The following is a 26,200-nucleotide window of genomic DNA, read 5'->3' as shown; positions in this document are numbered from 1 at the left end:
TCCCTGAGGCCCTGCCTAGTGATGGATTTTAGGGGTTTCCAACAGGCCCTGCTCTTTTCATAGCCGTATTTGCTACACAAGTTTCTATGACACCCTGCTCAAATTCACAAGTTTCACATAGTTGATAATCAAGACCAATAGCCAGTAAGCTTGAAAAAGAGAAAGAAAGGCAGAATGAGGTGATATCTGATGGGAAAATAGAAAATGACTGTAAGAAGTGACTCTATTAGCTCAACTTTCCCATTTACAGAAACAGAACCCAAGCCTTTGGTAGCAAAAAAGCTCAAAGCAAGACTAATGTGAGTAGAACCTTAGCTTACGTTTTTTGTTTAACTTCGTACCCAGTTCATTTCTAATACACAACACTGTATTGGTTAAGACAAAAAAAAAAAAAAGATCTATCGAAGTATTATCAATACATATAGAAGAACAAATTAAACAGATGTGCATTTTTTAAAATAACAAAACATGCACTTCTGAAACCACCATGAAGGTAAAGAACAGGAAGACCACTGCCAGTCCCTTGGGAACCCCCGCATGCCCTTCCAGATTGCACTGAAAACCTTCTCTCTAAAGGAAACTACTCTCTTAGGTGGTAACTGTTCACTTACTTTGCTTTATACTTTTATTGCTTAGATATGTATTCCCAAACAATGTATTTTTAGTTTTGTTCACTTAATGTAATCACATCATTACATGTGAATTTTTATGTCTGATATTCTTCAGTCAATATATACTTGCGAGATTCAGCTAGGCTGATGGGTAGAGCTGTAGTTTGTTCACTCTATCACTGTGTAATATTCCACTATATGAATGTATCAGGTTTCATTAATCCATTCAACTGTTCAAAGACAACTAGATGTATCCAGTGTGGAGCTATTATCAAAAATACTGTTATGAACATCCCATTCTTACATGTGCAACAGTTTCTTTAGGGTACATACCCGTACAGAGTAAAATTTCTGTGTTATAGAGTGCGCACACAGTCTACGTAGAATGCTTTTGGCAGGAAAAAAATGTAACTAACTTAAAATGGCTTATACAATGAGATCATTTACATAATAAATCAAGACAAGGAAAACCCAGTATTGTTTGTTTCAGTGGCTCAACAAGGTCATCAGGGATCTGGGAAATTCCCATCTTTTGCTCTGCCATCCTCAGTGTCTCCCACTTTGTTCTCAGGCTAGACCCCTCAGAGTCACAAAACAGCTACAAAGCTCCAGACATCATGCCCAGTCACAACCACATCCAGAGGAAGAAGAGGCTGTGTTTCTGTCCCAGGTGTAAGAAAACCTTTCCCTGAAGCCCCCAGCAAACTCTACCTAACTCAATCCCTGGAAAGGGAATAACACTTGCCTTAAGGCCGATCAAGATATTGAAGATATCCCTCACAGGGAGGACCCCACACAGGGAGCCTTTGCCAGCTGGTGCTCTCTCCAGATTCTCTGGGAATTTCTCGGGACTTTCCCTCAGGGGACTGACTCTAGTACTCCTTGGGGAACAGACGACCTCAGGCCCAGGTTATTCCTCAGTGAGGATCCAAGGCCCCAGGGGGTACCTCCTGGACCTCCCTTGCTCGAAAGGGTGAGGGATTTCCCCTCTTGGCCTTCAGAGGGATCCTTCCCTCCCTCTCCTTTCAGCCCTTCAGCAGTCTAACCCTAGTACTCCTCAGACAACTGAAGGTCTCTGGCCACGTCGGCTAACTGGTGTGCTCTGAAGGTTGAGAGTGAACGGATCAGACTGTCCACACCTCCAAGGGAGAAGGACTCCTCTCCTCTCCTCCTCCATCGCCCTGAGGCCTCCTTTCCCAACATATGGCACAACTGGCAGCGGCAGCTCATCCAGGGTGGATCTGCACACGTTACAGACTCGGTCGGGACCCTCTCCTGATGCTGGCTGACTCTCCTTGGCCTTGCTTCTGAGCTTCCCTTTTATCCTTTATTCCCGAAGATCCAGCTACCATCCTGCTCTACAGCAAAATACATTACAGTCTGAGTGAATCCAACAATTCTATATACAAATGATGGTTCAACAAGGATTCCAGCCCATACCATCAGAGAATACCCTCCCCAAGCCCCATGGACCTGGCCACCAGCAAATTCCACCAAATGGCCTACCAGCACACTGATATAATACCATGCTCTGATCTGTAACTGCACAAAACTCCAGACGGACTGACAAGTTTAGGTAGGGACAGCGCACCCCTCTGTCCAGCATGAAGCAGCTACTGAAGATGGGACCTCCACCCAAATGCCAAACACCTGTCATTTTCCATCTGTCAGGGAGGAATGTAAAGGCCACTTTTAGGTAACAGTCTTGAACGCTGGAAACCTGAGTAAGATAAAAGGGCCCACAGCTACCACTGGGCTGAATGCGAACAGGTTCATTAGGTGACCCACCTCAAAACATCCATAGGCCCTAGCTGACCAATGGGCTATTTACAACCCAGCACAGGTACCAAAAAAAGAAAATTCCATACCTCCCATACCTCCCTACTTACCTCCTTAACTACAGCCCCCACCACTGCCTCCTGCCTTTGCTGTCCTGCCCACTGCTGTCTTGCAGAGTATTCAGTAAAATTCTATCTCCTTAAAAAAAAAAAAAAAAAGTCTCTAACATCAACAAATATCCTGGCAGTATTCACTATCTCGTAAGTGCATGGTGTGTTTAAAAAATTTGAATTGAAGGGCACCTAGGTGGCTTGGTTGATTGTCTGACTCTTGATTTTGGCTCAGTTCTTGATCTCAGGGTCATGAGTTTAAGCCCTGCATTGGGCTCTACACTAAGCACGGAGCCTACAATCAATCAATCAATCAATCAATCAATCAAGTTTATTTGAATTGAGATCCAAGTAAGTCCCAAACATTGCCATTGGTTGATAAGTCTCCTAAGCATGACCAGGTACTCTTGGGGAAAAAAAAAAAAATCAGGATTCTGTAAATGAGGAGGATGGGCAGTTGAGGAAATGGGAGTGCAGTCTGGAGTTCCCAAACTAATACACCCCAACCAGGTTGTGGACGGTCTTTCCAAAATACCCACTGATGATGGTCAGTGGCCACACCTGGAAATACTGTAGTGGCGAAGTCAGGTTACTATCTAGCAGAACTTTGTCCCTCAGAGAGCAAAAAGTATTAAAGATTTCAATCTCTTGGGAAAAGCTTACAACAAAAAAATGAGTATCATTGAAAACTGAATAATATAGAGGATGGAATTTATGGTAATTCCACTACAGAGGGAATTTGTTTTTAAGAAATCAGCATGAGCAAGAGATTAATAAAGATGGCAAAAGACCAGACAATTATAGCTCTATGGCAAATACCTATTGATTAAAATAAAAACATATAAAAGAAAATGGCTTGAACTCACATCTTTGTAATCAATTTTGTTTTTAATCTACACTTAGTTTTTAAAATTAGGTTATAAATACTTGAAATGATTGGTATAGAATTTGAAGTTGTGATTCTTTTTTTTTTAATGTGGAGTTAACCCACTAAAAGAAGTGATATAGTGCTAATAAGATTGTTTGGTGTTGTTTAATACCTCTTCCACTCCTGAAAATGATTTGTAGTAACAAAATAAAATAGATTTGATAAGACTGGAAAAATGTCAAAGCAACATAAAAAGGCAAAATTCAAGAAATGAGAGGAGGAGGAAAGGAGAATAATTAAGCCGAAAATATGGGCTAAAGGAAGGAATTAAACAGAAAATGAGGGCAAGAAAAGCCTTATAACTGCAATAAAGTAAATCCTACTTTAGTTCACAAGACATTTACTATTTTTAAATAATAAAACTTTAAAATATGTGCTGTCCTCTTTCTTGACTATCAGCAGTTTCTCCAGGGGCTGGACTTGGCAGCGTGATGGAGCCAAATGAAGGGTCTAAGGCAGTGGCTCTCCTCTCAGGGGATTTTGTCCCCCACTCCAGGGGACATTTGGGAATACCTGCAGACTTTGTTTGTAGCAACTTGGGGGAGAGTACTATGGTCTCCTGGGGGGAGAGGCTGAGGCTGCTGCTAAACATGCTACAATGCACAGGACAACCCCCCACGATAAAGAATGACCCAGCCCCAAAGGCCAAGAGGCCCAGGTTAAGAACCCCTGACCTGGCGGATGGGGACGGAGAACAACGCTGAGGCACCAGTCCATTATGCACCGTTAACATACGCAGGATGACTTCTCCACCTTTGTCCAAGAGATGTTTTCTCTACAACTCTTTGCTGTCATCACCTATGCCACAATCAACATGCACACTTTAACAGCTCACTGCTAGTTTACGGCAGGCTCCCAACTGATCTGACTCACTTCGGTTCATGGGCACACAGCTGTCCCATTCATTGTTTGTCCTGACATTGTAATTCATTCCCTCTCACCTTAAGAACTGCAGTGGCTTCTGTTTTGTCTTTGATGTCAAAGCTAAAGTCCTCATCCTGACACCAGACTCGCTAGCCATCAATGGCTAATTTATCCCTTTTGTAATTTTACCTTAAACCCCCATAGCTCCTTTACTTCAGCCAAGACATCAAGAGATCATCCTCCCTCTTATCTCCTTCACCTGTTTCAGCCTGCCGCACGTTGACTCCTGCTGCTTGGGTAAAAGATAATCTGAAAAAACAGATTGCTTTTTAATTGCCTCCACTGTGGGTAAGTGGGACAATAGCAAAATCTACTACAAAATTCATGAACTGAAAAGAACTTAAAATCCTCTTTCTAGTATATCTTCATAGCAAACTATGTCAGGAAATTGTTTTCAACATTAAAGGCCAAAACAAACAAACAAAAAAACATTTTTCAGGCAAAAAAATTTCAATTAATCATAATTTTTCCATTTTCCAAAAGGTCTAATTAGCCGAGATTTTCATTCATGAAAATCTTGGTTTGGACTCAAGGAAAATTAGGGAGATATCATTCACATCTTCTTTAAAATCTGGGTTTTTTAATCTTAAAAATAAGACTTCAGGGGAAATTTTTTCTTAACATTTTGAACCCTACTGGCACCCACACACAACAAAGATTAAAACAAAATATGAAAATTGAATTTATACTTTTCCAGTTAGGTGTATTGCATAAGAGACTAACTCCCTGGTTTCACATAATGCTAAGTCAGTAACATTTCTAGTACAGAGATTAGAAATGTTTGGCCTGAGTAAAAGAAACATGGGCACTATTTAAAATATTTAAGAAGTTCTTATACAGAAAGAGGAATAGATAAGCTTTCAAAGTTGCTCACAGAGAGAGAAGCAGGACAAATAAGAACAGGAGGTAGAAGTAAGATTTTGGCTCAAAACAAAGAAGAAGTCCTACAGCCTCTCTTTGAAGGAGCTTCAGCAATGTCTCCAGACCAGTTAGGAAAATATTCAAGATCATCACTGCAGTTAGGAAGATGTGCTCTGACCAAAACCCAATGGCCTTGGCATTAGAATCCTCTCTTTGATGTATTACGCACATGCTAGCCCTATTACTACACATCCTGTTTCTCGGACCTCAGGATGCCAGCTTTTCTAGGCACCTGGGCAGCCACCATCCCTACATGTCACATTTAGATGTAATGATGTTGCTCCTTTGCTCACCTGCGGGAGTCCTCTACTGTCCGCAAAACAGCCATCACCCCTTATCATGATTTTTCAAGGCCCTTCACAATCATCTCACCACCTCACCACCATCAACCTAGTGCCCCAACCCAGTAGATAAGACTTTGATGTAAAATAGGCTGGATTTATTTGCTTATTGTTGGGTTTTTTTAAATAAAGGACTGACTTGGGGAAGTGTTATTGATTCAGTGCGTCCAGGTAGTATAAAGGAACTAAACAGAGTCTCCCATAAGATCTTTGCACTCAAGTTAGAGAGATGTGAACCAGATACGAGGATATTTAGGAGAATCTGCAACTAGGAGAGTGACCCTCAGGTATGATTCCTGGGTGACTGTCAGCCTAAAAAGAGATGTCCGGTGATGGAGCACGGAATGTCGTCTATGCAACAACATGGGTAAAAATATCAAATTCATGGTCATCACATGTGCAGATCATGATGCTGAGAGGAAAATAAGTACAGTGAAGGGCAGTAACAGATGAAAAGCTAGGAGCCCAGAACACTGGATGGTACAAAAAAGGATGAAATTCAACCAATTCAAAAAACAAACTGCAAAAGTACAAGACAAAGAGACAGTGATATCCCAGAACCATTTGTGGAAAAGGCATAAATATTTTATTCAATTGCAAGCTTAATATAAGTCAACATGTGACTCTCCCTCCAAAAAAGAAACTAATAGGACCTTGAGTTGTATTAATAGACACAGCAGCTATAATAAAGGAGATAAATGTTCCTCCGTCCTCTACAACCTAAACGGCAAAAAAACAGGGATATTTAGCCTGAAGAAAGAAGGTAGATTGATTGTTCTCTTTAAATATTTAAAAAGGTGTCATGTAGAAGCAGTTCTCAAAAGTTCAACATACAAGGGGTAAAATACATGAGGTGATCAATCTGGATTCGTCTTCCTTACAGTGAAAACTGCATGGGAGAAAGTAAAGTCTCCATTACTAGCCTGGGACAGTTTTATACAGGCTGTAGGTCTGATTCTGGAGAGCTGACCAGAATGTTAGTGTTTTGAACTCAGATTCTACAATTTGCAGTACGCCAGACGGCTGGGGGGGCACTGGGTAAAGCTGTGATAATGGCGGCCTTAGTGAAGGAGAGTTGCTCCATCCTCAAGAATTACAAGCAAAACTCTGGCGGTCTCTGAACAAAGTTTTATTAGAGATGAATTGCACCTCCATACTCATTTGGTACAGACCTAGTAATAGAATTAAAGGGAAGTTCTCTTTCCATGTTATGCTTTATAAAAGCTTTAAAATGTTTCCTCTTCCTACAGCTGCTCTGCAGGACCTTTTTTCCCAGTTATATAAAATGCACATTTGTTAGACATTTTCCAAGAGTAATTTTTCAACGTAATAAGTAAAAGGCTAACAGTAAATTGTAAAATAAATCCGGTCCTTAAAACTAAAATTTGTGGCCCTAATTTTTTTTTTGAATGTATTTTGTGCACCCAAGACATCGAATAGAATAAACTTACCTGCCCACACAGATGGGGCTCCTCTTCTTACATCGATGTCAAAACGATGGCTTCAGTCTGAGTGTTTTCACTCCACACCAGGGACAGACATTTGGTCAATGTTCCTTCCGGCTCTACCTGCTCTGGCTTTGCATCAAAAGTCCACGGACACACTTTTTCTCTCCGACTGCTAGGGACTCCCAGGCTCTGGTCTGCATTTATTTCCCACTCTCAGCGTGTTATCATGCATTTCTTCAAGGCAGTGGGTATATCTAGAAGTCTTGCTGGCCGGAGCTCCTCCAGTTCCGTTTGCCTGCCTTTCCTTCCTCCGGAAGTCGTAGGTCTCACATTTACAGTGCATCAGAACCACCTGGGCAGCTGGTGAAAAACATGGATTCCACGATCTCAGCCACAGGTGTTCTGATTTAATAGCTTCCTCGAGAGGACAACACTATTTCTAACAAACCCCTCCTCCCAGAAAGGACTTCTTCTAACCAATTTCTTTACATAGGTGGTTAACAGATCACACTTTGAGAAACTATCTCAAAAGGATTCTAAATTGGAGAAATGTACAATGTGGCATTTTTCTCATCAGACCTGAAAAATATTTGTTGATGATCTACCTCTTTACGATAATGATTGGTTAAGTTAAAAGAGGCGTCCCTCATTCAGGAAGAGATGGCAGTATATATGGTTTCATAAAAACCTGCTGTTCAAACGGTGATCTGTGTGGAGCTAGTTAGAAATGCCCCACCCCACAGCTGCTGAACCAGAACCTGCCCTCTAACAAGACAGCCAGGTGATTTCTATGAACACTAAGATTTGAGAAGCAACTGTACATAAAAAAAGGTGACGAGCAATATGGATCATCCTATGAGGATGAGATTTGGCTTCAAATAACCCAAAATAATAGTAGCTTAAATAAGAAAGCTAATTTCTGTCATACACAAAAGTCCAGATGTAGATAGCTATGGCAGACACTGTAAGTTCTTTCCGTGAGGTCCTCAGGGCCCAGGCTCCTTCTAGACCAGGCTGTCGTGTTTTGTTGTACTGCACAACTCTGAGATGAGGCCCTTCACATGATCAAGACAGACTGTGAATTCATTATGGCAGTTTTTCTGCATCTGGTAATAAAGGATTTACAGAATGGGTGCTTTTCTTCCAAAACACAAAAACTTGCCCTGTGGGCAGATGGCAAAACAGAATCGAACTTGATGTTCTACCATCCCTTTGTCCTTCTGCTAAGTTAGATTTCCAGACATCATATTCATTTTTCAGGCAGAATCCTGGAAGAAGGTGCAAAAAGTATAACCCGGCTATCTAGTGCTGCTAAATTTAGCTGGTGCTGCTAGAGTCTCAGCAAACATCCCATTGATGAGGCTGAGTTCCAAAAACACAATCAGCCGTAAAGGGGGCTGGGAAATGTAGTTCCCCTGGACAGGCTCAGGCCCAGCTCAAACGTCTATTACGGTGAAGAATGGGAAAATAGGCATGGGGGGACAACCAGGGATCATATATTTGGATACAAAGCCATGTATTTCTGAGATTTCTACGGCAAAATTGTCTACTCTTTCAGAACGTGTTCCACTAAAATAGTTGGTTCTAGTTCAAAGTTGAGCCTCTCCAAACTACCCCATTTGATACAGCAACAGCTGAGCGTGTCTCAGTGTTCTTTCCTTTGTTGTGGAGGGCGGGGTAAGAAAATGGTCGGGAGGGAAGCTAGAGAGAAGAGCAGAAAGCCAGGTACCAGAACCAAGGTACAAAGGAGACAATGTTGAAAAGAAAGTAGAAGCCATCATCAAAAAGAGACTAGCAACAAGGAGACCTAATACTGATTCTAAGTGAGTCAGGCTACAGCTTCATCAATCCCTGTGTCCAAGGCAAAGACTGTCCTAAAGCCAAGACAGGTTGAGTGTGCTCATGGAGGGGTCACAACATAAGGGAACAGGGCTGGCTAAAAAACTGTGGGACCCGATGCAAAATAAAAATGCAGGGTCCCTTGTTCAAGAAGAAGGGGAAAGTGCAGTTAAAGGTACTAAAAATATAAAGCTCTTTCCTTTAAAAAAAATACCTTATTACTACTTACAAAATGTAATAGGAATAATAGCAATACATGAGCAAAAACATAAATTTACAAATTATGAAAAATATTTTGGTGCTTAGTTGTATAATACAATAAATAGTATTTTATTACTTTTAGTGTATCCAGAGCCAATGGTTCTTGCAGAAAATCTTTTTTAAAAGATTTAATTCCCCATAAAAATCAGTGTCATGCATCTGAATTTAATTATAAATGTAAATTAGTATAATGGCATTAAAGTATTTGCTCTATCATTTTCTGAAATGGAGGTGGCACCTCCAAAACCAAAAATGGTGTCATAAATTTGTAACTAATTCAAAACACCTACTAATACATTGTATTGTTGTATTTTCTTTTTTTTTTCCATTTATTTTTAAAAGTTTTTATTTTAATTCCAGTTAGTTAACATGCAGTGTTACATTAGTTTCAGGTGTACAATATAGTGATTCAACAATTCCATACATCACCCAGTGCTCAACACTACAAGTGCACTTCTTAATCCCCATCACCTATCTTACCTATCCCCCCATCCCCTCCCCTCTGGTACCCATCAGTTTGTTCTTTGTAATTAAGAGTCTGTTTTGTGGTTTGTCTTTCTCTCTCTCTCTTTCTCTTTGCTTGTTCTTTTGTTTCTTAAATTCCACATACGAGTGAAATCATATTTGTCTTTCTCTGACTGACCTATTTCACTTAGGATTTTACTCTCTGGCTCCATCTATGTCATTGCAAAAGGCAAGATTTCATTTTTTATGGCTGAATAATATTCAATTGTATATACATATCACATCTTCTTTTCTCCCTCTTTTGTTTTTTCAAGTAGGCTCCACACCAAGCAATGGAGCCCAACTCGGAACTTGAACTCACAACCCTGAGATCAAGACCCAAGCTGACATCAAGAGTCGGATGCTCAACTGACTGAGCCACCCAGGCGCCCCAATATAATACATCTTCTTTATACATTCATCAATCAATGGATACTTGGGCTACTTCCATATCTTGGCTATTGTAAATAATGATGTTATAAACATTGGGAGTTATGTATCCCTCTGAATTAGTATTTTTGTATTCTTTGGGCAAATACCCAGTAGCACAATTGCTGGATTATAGGGTAGTTCTATTTTTAACTTTTTGAGGAAACTCCATACTGGCTTACACAATGGCTACACCAGTTTCCATTTCCACCAACAGTGCATGAGTGTTCCTTTTTCTCCACATGCTCACCATCACCTGTTGTTTCTTCTGTTGTTGATTTTAGCCATTCTAACAGATATGAGATGATATCTCATTGTAGTTTTGATTTACATTTCCCTGATGGTGAGTGATGTTGAGCATATTTTCATGTGTCTGTTGGCCATCTGCATGTCTTCTTTGGAGAAATGTCTGTTCATGTCTTCTGCCCATTTTTTCACTGGATTATTTAGTTATTGGATGTTGAGTTTTATAAGTTCTTTATGTATTTTGGATACTAACCCTTTATCAGATATGTCATTTGCAATTATCTTCTCCCATTCTGTAGGGTGCCTTTTGTTTTGCTGATTGCTTCCTTTTCTGTGCAGAAGCTTTTCATTTTTCCCCCTTTTTCAATTTAAATTCAATTAATTAACATAGAATGTATTATTACTTTCAGAGGTAGAGTTCAGTGATTCATCAGTCTCATATAACACCCAGTGTTCATTACATCAAGTGCCCTCCTTAATGGCCATCACCCAGTTACCCCACCCCTTTCAGCAACCCTCAGGTTGTTTCCTATGATTAACAGTCTCTTATGGTTTGTCTCCCTTTCTGACTTCATCTTGTTTTATTTTTCCCTCCCTTCCCCTATGATTCTGTTTTGTTTCTTAAATTCCCCATAAGAGTGAGATCGTATGATAATTGTCTTTCTCTGATTGACTTATTTCACTTAGCATAATACCCTCTAGTTCCAACCACATCATTGCAAATGGCAAGATTTCATTTTTTTGATAGCCAAGTAGTATTCCATTGTGTATAATACCATATCTTCTTTATCCATCCATCTGTTGATGGACACCTGGGCTTTTTCCATAGTTTGGCTATTGTGGACATTGTTGCTGTAAACATTGGGATGCAGGTGCCCCTTTGGATCACTACATTTGTATCCTTTGGGGTAAATCCCTAGTAATGCAATTGCTGGGTCATAAGGTAGCTCTATTTTCAACTTTTTGAGGAACCTCCATACTGTTTTTCAGAGTGGCTGCACCAGCTTGCATTCCAACTAACAGTGTAAGAGGGTTCCCCTTTCTCTGCATCTTTGCCAACATCTGTTATTTCCCGACTTGTTAATTTTAGCTATTCTGACTGGTGTGAGGTGATATCTCATTGTGGTTTTGATCTGTATTTCCCTGATGCCAAATGAGGTTGAGCATTTTTTCATGTGTCTGTTGGCCATTTGAATGTCTTCCTTGGAGAAATGTGTCTGTGTCTGTTCATGTCTTCTGTCTGTTTCTTGATTGGATTATTTTTTCTTTTGGGGGTGAGTTTGATAAGCTTTTTTTTTTTTATATAGATTTTGGATACTAGCCCTTTATCTGATAAGACATTTGCAAATATCTTCTCCCATTCTATTGGTTGTCTTTTGGTTTTGTCCACTGTTTCCTTTGCTGTGCAAAAGCTTTTTATCTTGATGAAGTCCCAATAGTTCATTTTTGTCTTTGTTTACCTTGCCTTTGGAGACAGTCTAGCAAGAAGTTGCTGCAGCTGAAGTCGTAGAAGTTGCTGACTGTGTTCTCCTCCAGGATTTTGATGGATTCCTGTCTCACATTTAGGTCTTTCATCCATTTTGAGTCTATTTTTGTGTATGGTGTAAGAAAATGGTCTAGCCCCAAGTGGGGCTCAGTTAAGCATCTGCCTTTGATTCAGGTCATGATTCCAGGGTCCTGGAATCAAGCCCCACATCAGGCTCCCTGCTCAGTGGGAAGCCTACTTCTCCCTCTCTCTCTGCCTGCCATTCCCCCCTGCTTGTGTGCGCATGCTCTCTCTCTCTGTCAGTTAAATAAATAAAATCATAAAAAAAAGAAAGAAAATGATTGAGTTTCATTCTTCTGCATGTGGTTGTCTGATTTCCCAACACCATTTGTTGAAGAGACTGTCTCTTTTCCATTGGATATTCTTTCCTGCTTTATCGAAGATTAGTTGACCACAGAGTTGAGGGTCGATTTCTGGGTTCTCTATTCTGTTCCATTGACCTATATGTCTGTTTTTGTGTCAGAACCATACTGTCTTGATGATTACAGCTTTATAATATAGCTTGAAGTCAAGATTTGTGATGCCACCAGCTTTGGTTTTCTTCTCTGGTTCCATACAAATTTTAGGATTATTTGTTCCAGTTCTGTGAAAAAAGTTGATGGTATTTTGACAGGGATTGCATTGAATGTACACAATGCTCTAGGTAGCATAGACATTTTATTTTTTCTTCCAATCCATTAGCATGGACCGTTTTTCCACTTTTTTGTGTCTTCCTCAATGTTTTTCATGAGTGTTCTATAGTTTTCTGAATACAGATCCTTTCCTCTTTCATTAGGTTTATTCCTAGGCATTTTATGGGTTTTGGTGCAACTGTAAATGGGACTGACTCCTTAATTTCTCTTTCTTCTGTCTCATTGTTAGTATATAGAAATGCAACTGATTTTGGATTTTGGGGTGAAGTCTTTTGGGTTTTCCACATAGAATATCATGCCATCTGCAAAGAGTGAGAGTTTGACTTCTTTGCTGATTCAGAGGCCTTTTTTTTCTTTTTGTTGTCTGATTGCTGAGGCTAGGACCTCTAGTCCTATGTCAAACAACAGTGGTGACAGTGGACATCCCTGTCATGTTCCTGACCTTAGGAGAAAAGCTCTCAGCTTTTCCCCATTGAGAATGATATTTGCTATGGGCTCTTTGTATATGGTTTTTATGATATTGAGGTATGTTCCCTGTATCCCAACACTGATGAGTTTTAATCAAGAAAGGATGCTATACTTTGTTAAATGCTTTTTCTGCATCTATTGAGAGGATCATATGGTTCTTGTCCTTTCTTTCATAAATGTAGTGTATCACATTGATTGATTTGCAGATGTTGAACCATCTGTGCAGCCCAGGAATAAATCCCACTTGGTCGTGGTGAATAATCCTTTTAAAGTTCTGTAGTATCTTGAGAATTTTTGCATCCCTGTTCATCAGGGATATTGGTTTATAATTCTGTTTGGTAGGATCTTTGTCTGGTTTTGGGATCAAGGTAATGCTGGTCTCATAGAAAGAGTTTGGAAGTTTTCCTTCCATTTCTGTTTTCTTGAAACAGCTGCAGAAGAATAGGTATTAATTCTTTAAATGTTTGGTAGAATTCCCCTGGGAAGTCATCTGGCCCTGGACTCTTGTTTTTTGGGAGATTTTTGATTACTCTTTCAATTTCCTTGCTGCTTATGGGTCTCTTCAGGTTTTCTATTTCTTCCTGGTTTAGTTTTGGTAGTTTATAGGTTTTTAGGAATACATCCATTTCTTACAGATTGCTTAATTTGTTGGCATATAGTTGCTCATAATATGTTCTTATAATTGTTTGTACTTCTTCAGTGTTGGTTGTGATCTCTTCTCTTTCATTCATGATTTTATTTATTTGGATCCTTTCTCTGTTCTTTTTGATAAGTCTCATCAGGGGTTTATCAATCTTATCAATTCTTTCAAAGACTAGCTCCTAGTTTCATTGATCTGTTCTACTGTTCTTTTGGCTTCTATTTCATCGATTTCTGCTCTAATGTTTATTAATTCTCTTCTCCTGCTGGGTATAGTCTTTATTTGATGTTCTTTCTCCAGCTCCTTTAAGTGTAAGGTTAGGTTATGTATTTGAGACCTTTCTTGTTTTTTTTGAGAAAGGCTTCTATTACTATATATTTACCTCTTAGGATGGCCTTTTCTGCATCCCCAAGGTTTTGAACAGTTGTATTTTCATTTGTTTCCATGAGTTTTTTAATTATTTTATTTCCCAGTTGACCCATTCATTCTTTACTAGGATGTTCTTTAACCTCCATGTATTCGAGTTCTTTCCAAATTTCCTCTTGTGATTGCATTCCAGTTTCAAAGCATTGTGGTCTGAAAATATGCAGGGAATGATCCCAATCTTTTGGTATTGATTGAGACCTGATTTGTGACCCAGTATTGATCTATTCTGGAGAATGTGTATTCTGTTGCTTTAGGATGGAATGCTCTGAATATATCTAAGAAGTCCATTTGGTTCAGTGTGTCATTCAAAGCCCTTGTTTCCTTGCTGATCTTCTGCTTAGATGATCTGTCCATTGCAGTGAGTGTTAAATTCCCCTGCTATTATTGTATTATTATCGATGTGTTTCTTTAATTTTGTTCTTAATTGGTTTATACAATTGTCCCTTTTTCTCTCTTCTTCTGGGACTCCTAAAATATGAATATTATTACATTTGATGGAGTCTGAGTTCCCTGCTCTGATGCCTGGGAACTCTGCCGCAGTTAGGCACCCCCCCCCTGCTCTTTCTGTGACCCTGAGGATCCTGAGACCACACTGTCCCACCCAGGATTCTGCCCTGTTTCATCACCTGAGCGCCTTTCAGACAGGGATGTCCTTCACCTGAGCAGATTTCTAAAAGTTCTGATTTTGTGCTCTGCTATTTTATCACTTTCTGGTGCTGGCTGATGGAGGTTCCCTCTCCTCTCGGTTTATCTTCCCATGTATCACCTCAGATTCACTTCTCTGCACCTCCTACCTTGCAAAAGTGGTCACTTTTCTATTTGTAGGGTTGCAGCTATTCTTTTCTTAGATCTCCAATTGAGTTCACAGGTGTTCAGAATGATTTGATAGATACCTAGTGGAATTCATGGGACCAGATGAAACAGGTTTCCTACTCCTCTGCCATCTTGGAAAGCCCTTGCCAGAAGATTTTATTTTGATGTAATCCCAATATTTTATTTTTGCTCTTGTTTCCCTTGCCTCAGGAGACAGATCTAGCAAAAAGTTGCTATGATCAATGTCAAAGAGGTTACTGCCTGTGCTCTCTTCTAGGATTTTCATGACTTCAGGTCTCACATTTAGTTCTTTAATTCACTTTGAGTTTATTTTTGTGTAAGAAAGTAGTCCAGTTTCATTCTTTGCATGTTGTTGTCCACTTTTCCGAACACCATTTGTTGAAGAGACTGTCCTTTTCCCACTGTATTTTCTTTTCTTTGTTAAAGATTAATTGACCATATAGTTGTGGGTTTATTCCTGGGCTTTCTAATCTGTTCTGTTGATCTATGAGTCTATTTTCATGCCAGTACCATACCATTATGTTTATTATACCTTTGCAATATAATTTGAAGTCCAGAATTATTATGCCTCCAATTTTGTTTTTCTTTATAAAGATTACTTTGGCTATTCAAGGTCTTTTGTGGTTCCATACAAATTTTGGGATTCTTTGTTCTAGTACTGTGGAAAATGTTGTTTGGTATTTTGATAGGAATTGCATTAAATGTGTAGATTGCTTTGGGTAGTATAGACATTTTAACAATATTTGTTCTTTGAATCCATGAGCATGAAATGTCTTTCCATGTCTTTGTGTCATCTTCAATTTCTTTCATCCATGTTTTATAATTTTCAGACTATAGGTCCTTCACCTCTTTGGTTAGATTTATTCCTAGATATCTTATTATTTTTGGCGCAACTGAAAATGGGATTGTTTTCCTAATTTCTCTTTCTGCTGCTTCATTATTGGTATATAGAAATGCAACAGATTTCTGTACATTGATTTTGTATCCTGCAACTCTACTGAATTTGTGTATCACTTCTAGGAGTTTTTTGGTGGAGTCTTTCAGGTTTTCTGTATAAAGTGTCATGTGATCAGCAAATAATGAAACTTTTCCTTGTTCCTTACTGATTTGGATGCCTCTTATTTCTGTTTGTTGTCTTATTGCTGTGGCTAGGACTTCGAGTACTATGTCGAATAACAGTAGTGACAGTTGGCATCCTTGTCTTGTTCCTGACTTTAGGGGGAAAACATTCAGTTTTTCCCCTTTGAGGATGATGTTAGCTGTGCGTTTTTCATATATGGCTTTTATTATGTTGAGGGATGTTCCCTCTCGACCTACTTTGTTGACAGTATTTATCATGAATCAACATTGTACTTTGTCACACATTTTTTTCTGCATCTATTGAAATGATCATATGGTCCATATCCTTTTACTTATTGATGTGATAGATCATGTTGATTGAATCTTAAATATTGAGCCACTCTTGCAACCCAGGAATGAATCCCCCTTGACCACAATGAATGATTTTTTTTTAATGTATTATTGGATTTGGTTTGCTAGTATTTTTTACAAATTCTTTATTTATTTTTTAAATAATCTCTATACCCAATGTGGGGCTCACACTCACAATCCCGAGATCAAGAGCCACACACTCCACTGACTGAGCCAGCCAGGTGCCCCTTGGTATGCCAGTATTTTATTGGGGATTTTGCGACTATTTTCAACAGGGATGTTGGCCTACCGTTCTTTTTTTTTTTTTTTTTTTTTTTTTTTTTAGTGGTGTCTTTATCTGGTTTTGGTATCAGGGTAATGCTGGTCTCATAGAAAGAATCTGGGAGATTTCCTTCCTTTTCTAAATTTTGGAATAGTTTGAGAAGAATAGGTTATTAACTCTTCTTTAAATGCTTGGTAGAGTTCACCTGTGAAGCCATCTGGTCCTGGACTTTTGTTTGCTGGGAGTTTTTTGATTACTGATTCAATTTCTTTGCTGGTTATCAGTCTGTTCAAGTTTCCTATTTCTTCCTGTTTCAGTTTTGGTAGTTTCTAAGAATTTGTCAATTTCTTCCAGGCTGTCCAATTTGTCAGCATATAGTTTTTCATAACATTCTAACTGTTGGTATTTCTGTGGTATTGGTTGTTATTTCTCTTCTATCATTTTTGATTTTATTTATTTGAGTCCTTTCTCTTTTTTTCTTGGTAAGTCTGGCTAGAGGTTTATCAATTTTATTGATTTTTTTCAAAGAACCAGTTCCTGGTTTCATTGATCTGTTCTATTATTTTTTAGTTTCTATATCATTTATTTCTTTTTTTTTTTTTTTTTAAGATTTTATTTATTTATGTGACAGAGAGACAACCAGCGAGAGAGGGAACACAAGCAGAGGGAGTGGGAGAGAAAGAAGCAGGCTCCCAGTGGAGGAGCCTGATGTGGGGCTCGATCCCGGAACGCCGGGATCACGCCCTGAGCCGAAGGCAGACGCTTTAACAACTGCGCTACCCAGGCGCCCCTATATCATTTATTTCTGCTCTAATCTTAATTATTTCCTTCCATCTGCTGGCTTTAGGTTTTGTTTGTTCTTTTTCTAGCTTCTTTTGGTGTAAGGTTAGGTTGTTTATTTGTGATTTTTCTGGCTTCTTGAGGTAGGCCTGTATTGCTATACACTTCCGTCTTGGAACTGCTTTTGCTGCCTCCCAGAGGTTTTGGACCATGGTGTTTTCATTTGTTTCCATGTACTTTTTAATTTCTTTTTTGATCTCCTGGTTGATCCATTCATTGTTTAGCAGCATATTATTTAACCTCCATGTATTTGTGGTCTTCCCAAATTTTTTTCTTGTGGTTGACTCCTCATTTCATAATGTTGTGGTCAGAAAAGATGCATGGTTTGACTTTGATCTTCTTGAATTTGTTGAAGCTTGTTTTATGGGCTAATATGTGATCTATTCTGGAGAATGTTCTGCGTGCACTTGAAACGAATGTGTATTCTCCTGTTTTAGGATGTAATGTTCTGAATGTATTGGTTAAATCCATCTGTTCCAGTGTATCATTCAAAATCATTGTTTCCTTGCTGATTTTCTGTTTAGATGATCTGTCCATTGATGTAAGTGGGGTGTTAAAGTCTTCTATTTTTATTGTATTATCATCAATTAGTTCACTTATGTTTGTTATTCACTGTTTTATGTATTTGGGTGCTCCTATTTTGGGTGCATAAATATTTACAATTGTTATATCTTCTTGTTAGATTGTCCCCCTTATTATTATATAGTGTCCTTCTTTGTCTCTTTTACAGTCTTTGTTTTAAAATCTAGTTTGTCTTATATAAGTATTGGTACCTTGGCTTTCTTTTAACATCCATTTGTATGGTAAATGCTTCTCCATCCCTTCACTTTCAATTTGCATGTATCTTTAGGTCTGAAATGAGACTTGTAGGTAGCATATAAATAGGCCTTGGTTTTTTTATTTGTTCTGTCTCCCTATGTCTTTTGATTGGAGCATTTAGTCCATTTAAACTCAAAGTAATTATTTTTAGATATGTATTCACTGTCATTTTATTACTTGCTGTATAGCTGTTTCTGAAGATTTTCTCAGATCCTTTCTTACCTTTCTGTCTTTCACAGTTTGCTGATTTTCTTTAGTGACATATTTGGATTTCTTTCTCTTTATTCTTTGCATGTTTATTAGTGGTTTTTGATATAGGGTTACCATTAGATTTGTATATAACACCTTCTGCATATAGCAGTCTATCTTAAGTTGATGGTCATTTAAGTTTGAACCCATTCTTCTGTCTTCCCCATGTTTAAGGTATATGTTATTGTATTTTATATCTTCGTTTTGTTGTGAGTTCCTTGACTAAGTTTTTACAGAAATATTCATTTTTACTGCTTATTGCATTTCCTACCTTTATACTCTCACATTTGGTCTCTCCACTCAAAGAGTTCCCTTTAATATTTCTTGCAGGGCTGGTTTAGTGGTCATGAACTTCTTTAGTGTTTTTTTTTTTTTTTTTGTCTGGGGAACTCTTTATCTTTTTTTTCTACTCTGAGTGACAGCCTTGCTGGATAGAGTATTCTTGGCTGCAGATTTTTCCCATTCAGCACTTTCACTATATCATGCCTCTCCTTTCTGGCTTGGAAAGTTTTTATTGAAAAGTCTCTTGCTAGTTTTATGGGTTTTCCCTTGTAAGTTACTGACTTCTTTTGTCTTGCTGCTTTTAAAATTTTTTCTTTATCATTATACTTTGCCACTTTATCACTATATATTTGCATAAATACAATATGTCTTGGTGTGGGTCTGCTTTTGTTCATTTTGAAGGGAGTTCTCTCTACTTCCTGGATCTGGACATCTGTTTCCTTCCCCAGATTAGGGAAGTTTTCCACTATTATTTCTTCAAATTTTCTGTCCCTTTTTCTCTCTTCTTCTGGGACTCCTAAAATATGAATATTATTACATTTGATGGAGTCTGAGTTCCCTAAGTCTATTCTCATTTTGCATAATTTTTCTTTCTCTCTTTTGTTCAGCTTGATTACTTTTCATTACTCTCTTCTAGGTCGCTAATTCATTCCTCTGCTTCTTCCATCCTGTTGTTGATTCCATCAAGCATGTTTCTCATGTCATTTATTGAGCCCTTCTTCTCTGCTATGTTATTCCTTATCTCTGCGTTAAGGGTCTCATTCATGTCTTCCACTTCCTTATGGTCATTGCTTTAAATTCTCTATCAGGCATGTTACTTATATCTGTTTCACTTAGATCTCTGGCTGTGGCCTTGTCCTGTTCTTTCATTTGGGATACATTTCTCTGTCTTCTCATTTTATTTTCCTCTCTGTGTCTTTGTGTGTTAAGAAAGTCGACCATGTCTTCTACTCTTGAAAGCAGTGACTTTATGAAGAAGAGGTCCTGGAGTGCCCTGCAGTGCATGTCCCCTGTTCAACAGAACTTGGCACTTCAGGAGAGTATCCTATGTTTGTTGCTTATGCCCTTCTGTTGTGTCTGGGTCACTTTTCCTTTCAGTGCAGTCATCTGCACTGACACGCTGCCTGTTGTGAGCTGTGCTTGCTCTCTGTAGTGTTAGTGGGACCCATGCAGGCCAGCTCTGAGAGGGTGTGCCTGCTGGGGAACTTGGGAGCAGGGCAGCAGTGCTGGCAAAGTTTGTACTGGATCACTCGTCCTATGCTGGATCACCTGAGATGCTACAGTGCTAGGGTGGCTGGGGGAGCACCACTGGGCATGGTATACAGTGGCAGCTGTGCAGTTGGCTAACAGTGCAGTTTTGTGTGCTAACAAAATTTGCCCTGAGCCCAGGACAGAGGCTAGCAGGCTTGGAGTGGGTGAGACCTTAGGAGAACTTGTGGGCCTGGCACACAGCTAGCTTATTAGGTACCAACTGTCCATGTAGCCCTGCTTCCCAGGTGGTTCTGTGTTTATGCTGGGGGGCGAGGGAGGAAAATGGTGCCTGCCAGCTCCTTTATTTTCATAGAAGTGCCCCACCATGCTCTAAAATCCATATGAACAGATCTGTCTCCCATTTTCCCCCAGCATTGTATAAACTGCTGTTTTTATGTTACCTCTCTGTGCAGGCTGCTGTCTCTTTAAGGGTGGGGACCCAGCTATTACTTGCTCCCAGCTCACACAGTGCTGAGTCAGCTGACTTTTAAAGCTCCAGGTTCCAAGTCCCACTGGTTTTACAAACTCATAGAATTCAGTTCCTCTGGCTTTTAAAGACAAACATTATGGGGATTAGTCTTCTTCATGTGAGCTCCCTGGTGCAAGGACCCATTTTTCTGCCCTTTCTGTCACAGCTCTCTCCCTTCTGCAGGCAGCTCCCTCTGCCTCTCTGTCCTTCCTAAGCTTTCAGATGTAGCTTCTTCATATTTAGCTGTGGAGTTTGTTCTGGTCTTCTGATCATTCTCCAGTTTATTGACTTGGATGTGGATGGTATCTTGTTGTAAACTAGGGACAGAGAGAGTTCAGGGTCCTCCTACACAGCCATCATCCCCCAGACTCCTCTATTGCATTTTCAATTAAAAGGAAAAATTAATTTTAGAATTGTCATCTTCATTAGTAATTGATTCATCTGAAGCTTCATATGAAAACAGTGTTCTTTTCCATCTAATGGGATGATCTTTCTTTTTTTTGAGAGAGAGAGAGAGGAGGGGGGAGGGGAAGAGGGAGAGAGAGAATCTTGAGCAAATTCCATGCTGGGCCTGGAGCCTGATATGGGGCTCAATCTCACAACCCTGAGATCATGACCTGAGCCAAAATCAAGAGTCAGAGGCTTAACTGACCAAGCCACTTAGGTACCCCTAATGGGAGAATTTATAAATTTAATTTCTATTCATAAGTCTGATATTTGTTTCATAATATTGCAGCATTTTTCAAACCCAAAAATTCTAAACTCTTTGAAAAGTGATAACTCCCTAATATGCTTTACAGCAATATCCATGTGTATGCTATTATTCTGTAATTATTTACGGACAAAATTTACTTCCTTGGTGCCAGCATTTCCTATACCCTTGCTCAGTCTAGAGAATTAATGTTTGTGCAGAAGCTCTGGGGCTTCCGAGATGGACCACAAAGCCAGGGTCACAACCTCGGTCCCAGTACTGCCCCCTGCCATACCCTCCTCTTTCCCAAGGCCACCAGTGCTGTTTTTGCCACCACCAAGTCAGACCCAGGTCTAGCCCCAGCTGTCTCCTTGGGGTCCCCTCCACATCTTGGACCACCCCAGGCTTGTGTGTGTGTGCTCGGTGATGCTCCATGTATACACTGCTGTCTGTAGCCCCTGGAACCTGCCTGTCTGTGCCTCTCAGTACACACCCCAGGAGTAGCCCCTCTGTTCATGAGTGTACTCCTTGTCCCATCAGGCTCCACTTATAAAACACAAGTTCAAAGGTAAAATTACTAAGCATGTCCAAACAGCAACAGCAAGACATTAAAATAAGCACAGGGTTCCTTCTGGGAACAGAGTCATATGCCACTGCATGGCTTGCACACCCATGAGCCTGGCCCTCCTGGGGAGGGAAGGCTTGCAGTTGGCTAGGGATTAAATGGGATGTGATCATGTTATGCTGCCATCTCAAGAACACAATAGGAAAGAGACTTCTTTCTTCTGTATTTTACTATACTCATTTCTCAAAAATGTAGCCCTCAGCATTTCTTCTGATCTTGCAGTACCAGAAGCTGAAATCTTAATTTATAAAGAAAGAAAGAAAGAAAGAAAGAAAGAAAGAAAGAAAGAAAGAAAGAAAGAAATTTTTTTAAAAATTAAGTTTGGAACTTCTTATTAAGATGAGATCCAATGGAACTGCGATGACCTGCTAGGTTTTATCCACATGTAATACATGTAGACATTAGCTTTTTTTAGGAAAAAATGCTTCTCCACATTTCTGAGTTAACCAAAGCTATTTTAAATAATATAGATGGCCAGAGTCATTTGACCAGGATGGTGGCTTGTCAGGGTTTTCATGAGAGCATATTTTATTCACTCTTCAGAAGTCTTGAATCCTGAGAAAGCAATTCCAACAAGTCCCTACTGAGTCCTGGGACTCAGACCTTTCTGACATTTCCCCCTATGCTGCTTATCCAGGGGTCATTCTCCACCTTGTTGTCTTCATTAACTAGAATAACGGTCATCCCAGCTCTGGTTTGTAACTGCCTTGGTATTGTGACTAATGGTCTGTTATTTTTGTCATCTATTTTCACCTTTCAGGACCTCTCCTTCCATTTCTTTTCACAAACCTATATCAAAGTTCTGAGTTTTGAATCCTTCATTTGTAGTTAGCAAAGAAGCCATATTTGTAAGTTGAGTACATACCTATATATAAGTTCTCCTTTTTCTATCCAAGTTACCAGGTTTAATGCTGTTTATCTGCCCCTGAATTTTATAAAGCGTTTTGTTTCTGAAGTATTTTCCCAAATCACATACACATGTATCAATATACTCTCCAGTTTGGTTCTCTATTACTGAATATTTCTGCCATGCTATGAGCACTAGTTATACTTGTAGGCAGTCAACCAATAAGAGCTGGGACACAAACTGCAAAAACCACAGCCTCTGAGTATGTTGCCTTGCTCTCCAAAAGCAAGCATGTTCTGCAGGGTATCTACTTTCCTTGGTCTTTATTTCTGCCAATTATTTTGGGTCTGGTCAAGAATTTTTATTCTTAATGGCTAACATAATGTTTGAAAGTGATAGAGTTGGACATGCCCCAAAGAAAGCAAGGAAAATGTCATGCTGGATGCTATAATTATACTAGTTGTAAGGCAGCTGGTGTTACCCTCAAAGAAATAGATGTGAAAACATAGGGTGAGGCTCAGCAGACAATTCCAGGATTGTGGAAATACAGTGACATTAGAATGGCATCACAAATATCTCTGTAGCCTGGGATAATTGATCTGCTATTGTGTGAAAAATACCTAGAAGAAAACTGGGCCAGAAGCATGTCATAACTTCAAGTCATTTGAAGAGAATGGAAGAGGCATTGTCAATATAAAACGCTGGGAATGCATGGTCTTGACGGCTGTGCTCTAACAACCCTGTGTGACATTGTTAGCAGTCCTAGTTCCCAAAACACATCCTCCCTGCCAAGCAGGGTGTGTACATCTTATACAACAATATCTCTATATAGAAGTCATCACTACAAGAACTATTGCCATTCAATGTAACCTCATCCTAAAATAATTACTCAGCTGACATGAGCTCATTATATTTAGTTTTCCATTTAAATTAGATCTTCAAGATTATCATCTAGCTATAAAATCATAGCTGGCAACATCATCTCTCTCAAAACGAAACACTTACAATGTTTAAGGCCCTGGAGAGACACAAAGGTAGGATAAATTGCCTCAGTGCTCAAGGAGTTTAGCTCAGTTTGGGGAAAATGAAAGTGCCAGTGCACATATATTGAGAACAAAGGCTGCATGAGTTCTGGGCATAGAGAGAAGGCCAGGTAGTCAGGGAAAGATGTGCAGGGCAGGCAGAACTTTGGCTGGACGTTGTTAAGGACTGAGCTTCCATAACGGGAGAGAATGGTGATGATCTCAATGCAGAAGTGTGGAGGCAGGAACACAGAAGAGGTTTAGAAAGTAGGATGAAGAGGGGCTTCATCTGGCTGGCTCAGTTGGTACAGCATGTGACTCTTGATCTCGGAGTTTTAAGTTCGAGCCCCACATTAGGTGTAGAGATTACTTAAAAATAAAATCTTAAAAAAAAAGAAAAGAAAAGAAAGTAGGATGAAGAACCCAAATTAACTGAAGAGCTCATAGAGGGCAGCAGGGAGGGTGATTGCATTAGTCAGAAATTACTTGGTTGCATGTGATAGAAACCCCACTTGAACTAGTTTAATCAGAAAGGGGAAATCAGGATAGCGGAGTGTCTTACACAATTCATGAACAGAAATCTGGCACTGAACCTGGGAACAACTGCAACGAAGGCTTTTGTTGTCTGTCCTCCTGTTCCTCTGGGCTCGTGCTTCATCTTCTCTTGGACTCTGCAGACCACACCACACGCTAAGAAATATGGACGCTAACACCGCCCCCAGTACCACATCTCACAGCCCCCGCAATTCAGAGCCAGAGGGGCAGAATGGGCTTTATTGCCATTTCTGAAATCCCTGAAAAGGATACTGACTAGGGTATAGGATCAGTAGATTAACATGGAGCCTCCTTCAGGAAGCCTAGGAATTAATGCAAAGGCTGCAGGGTAGTTCAGGAAGGAATGTAGTTCTAAAAAAAAAAGAGTGTGTGAGAAGGAAAATGGTTATACTAAAAAAATACGTATTACATATAGAAACAGTATCCATAAACATAGAAATTCATACCCAAAATGAAAAATGTCACATTTCATGTTTCTTAACTTGGAATTACAAATGCTTAAAACCTCACATCAAAATGCTAACCTGAAATAGAATTGATTCATTCCTATTATTCTCCCCCCAAAACAGTTAATTTCACCTGCAATTATTGGAGTGAAATGTATTTATATTAAGGACTCACTGCTGCTTTGTATTCTATGCCAGCATTTCACCAAATCCACATTCCATCCTCCTGCTTTTCTGTCTTTGTTTAACTAAGGCAGCAGCATCTAGAACTCTTTTACAAATTCAGCTGCTCTTTCTTCCAGTTGGAGCGAAACCTTTTTATAATGATAATTGAGGGGAACTGAGCTAACCCCCAAAGTATAGATTAACTATGTTATATCACGATTTTATGGTGCACATTATGTCTTGAGGCTTAAGATTTTACTAATTTCATATAATAAACCATATTACAGGGAATCATTACTGCCTTCATTCAGAAAAGATTGTATAACAGCTTCTGACTTGAATAGGAGCTCTGAATACGTCAATGCTGTAGTGAAAAGTACAGTTAGAAGCATGATAGAAACACTGATATTTGTTTTATGGCATCCTTGACGCTCTCAGGAATGTAGGTTCTATATCCAGTGTTCCCCTCAGAGCAATTTTGCCATTTGTTTCCTGGAATATTCTCCTTTTCTGCACCCCAGTGCCTTCAACCCAAATCTGTCCTACCAGGTACCCCAAGCCCAGGGCTCAGCCTCCTGGGAGCAGGAACTTCACAGTATCACAACACCTAAAAGATGCCAGAACCATAGTAGGCATTCAGTAAATGTTGAATAAACAAGTGAATTACATAAAGGGTTTATATTCACAGACACAGCTTCATAAACAAGAGTAAACACACCCCCCACATAAAAAGAGCAAGGTTAAAATGGAGAGGTCAGTGAGGCAGGGACAAAACACCCTACAATTGCTTCCTTCCTTTAAAAATGTCCCTTCATATGCGTAAATAGTAAGTTATTGTTTACATACCAAAGACAAGTAAGTCCAACTTCTTCCATTTCAACTCTGTTAGTGCTTGGGGATAAAGCTCAGTCTCTAAAGAACAAAGAAGTTTCTTGCCGAGAGTTGGCCAGATGGCTCAGGACACAGCTCTGAAGTCCATTCTGACTGTCCAGTGTTTCTTTTGATAAATAGCATTATTGCACTGCCTGGAAAAGTAATTCCTTCTATCAGAAGATGCTGGCAACAGAGTCATCCTGGACCATAAAAAACTGTAAAAGGAAATGATAAGCGTGTCAGCAAATTCAATCAGTATGATGAGATCAGCTTTTATTGGGTTCCTTGGATAACCAGGCAGCACATAGCATACTCTGTGAATTAAATCTATCCAGCCCAAACATCCAGTTTCACACAGCCCATGCCACATGTCTTTCTGCTGCACCCAAGACATTTTCCTAATTAGCAAAAATGAAGAGCACATGGTGAGAGGGAGACCAGGCACCAGGAGTTTGAGGTGTGTATGAGGCAATCCAGAGGGAGATA

At 39.5% G+C, this 26,200-nt stretch overlaps 1 long non-coding RNA gene across 1 annotated transcript in view; it reads right to left on the bottom strand.

Annotated features, from left to right (window-relative positions):
• Positions 1-25,924, bottom strand: part of LOC103675791 — a 51,789-nt gene extending 25,865 nt beyond the window's left edge. Inside the window, exons 1-2 of the long non-coding RNA XR_005832377.1 lie at positions 25,688-25,924; positions 7,066-7,422 (exon numbers count right to left, since the gene is read on the bottom strand). This is a non-coding gene — a long non-coding RNA (uncharacterized LOC103675791). The remainder of the gene's footprint in view (positions 1-7,065; positions 7,423-25,687) is intronic.
• Positions 25,925-26,200: the final 276 nt, after the last annotated feature.

The sequence above is a fragment of the Ursus maritimus genome, unplaced genomic scaffold (genome assembly GCF_017311325.1).
Source record: "Ursus maritimus isolate PB19 unplaced genomic scaffold, ASM1731132v1 scaffold_5, whole genome shotgun sequence".
Classification (NCBI taxonomy): Eukaryota; Metazoa; Chordata; class Mammalia; order Carnivora; family Ursidae; genus Ursus; species Ursus maritimus.
This window is presented reverse-complemented; position numbering and strand designations above follow the sequence as displayed.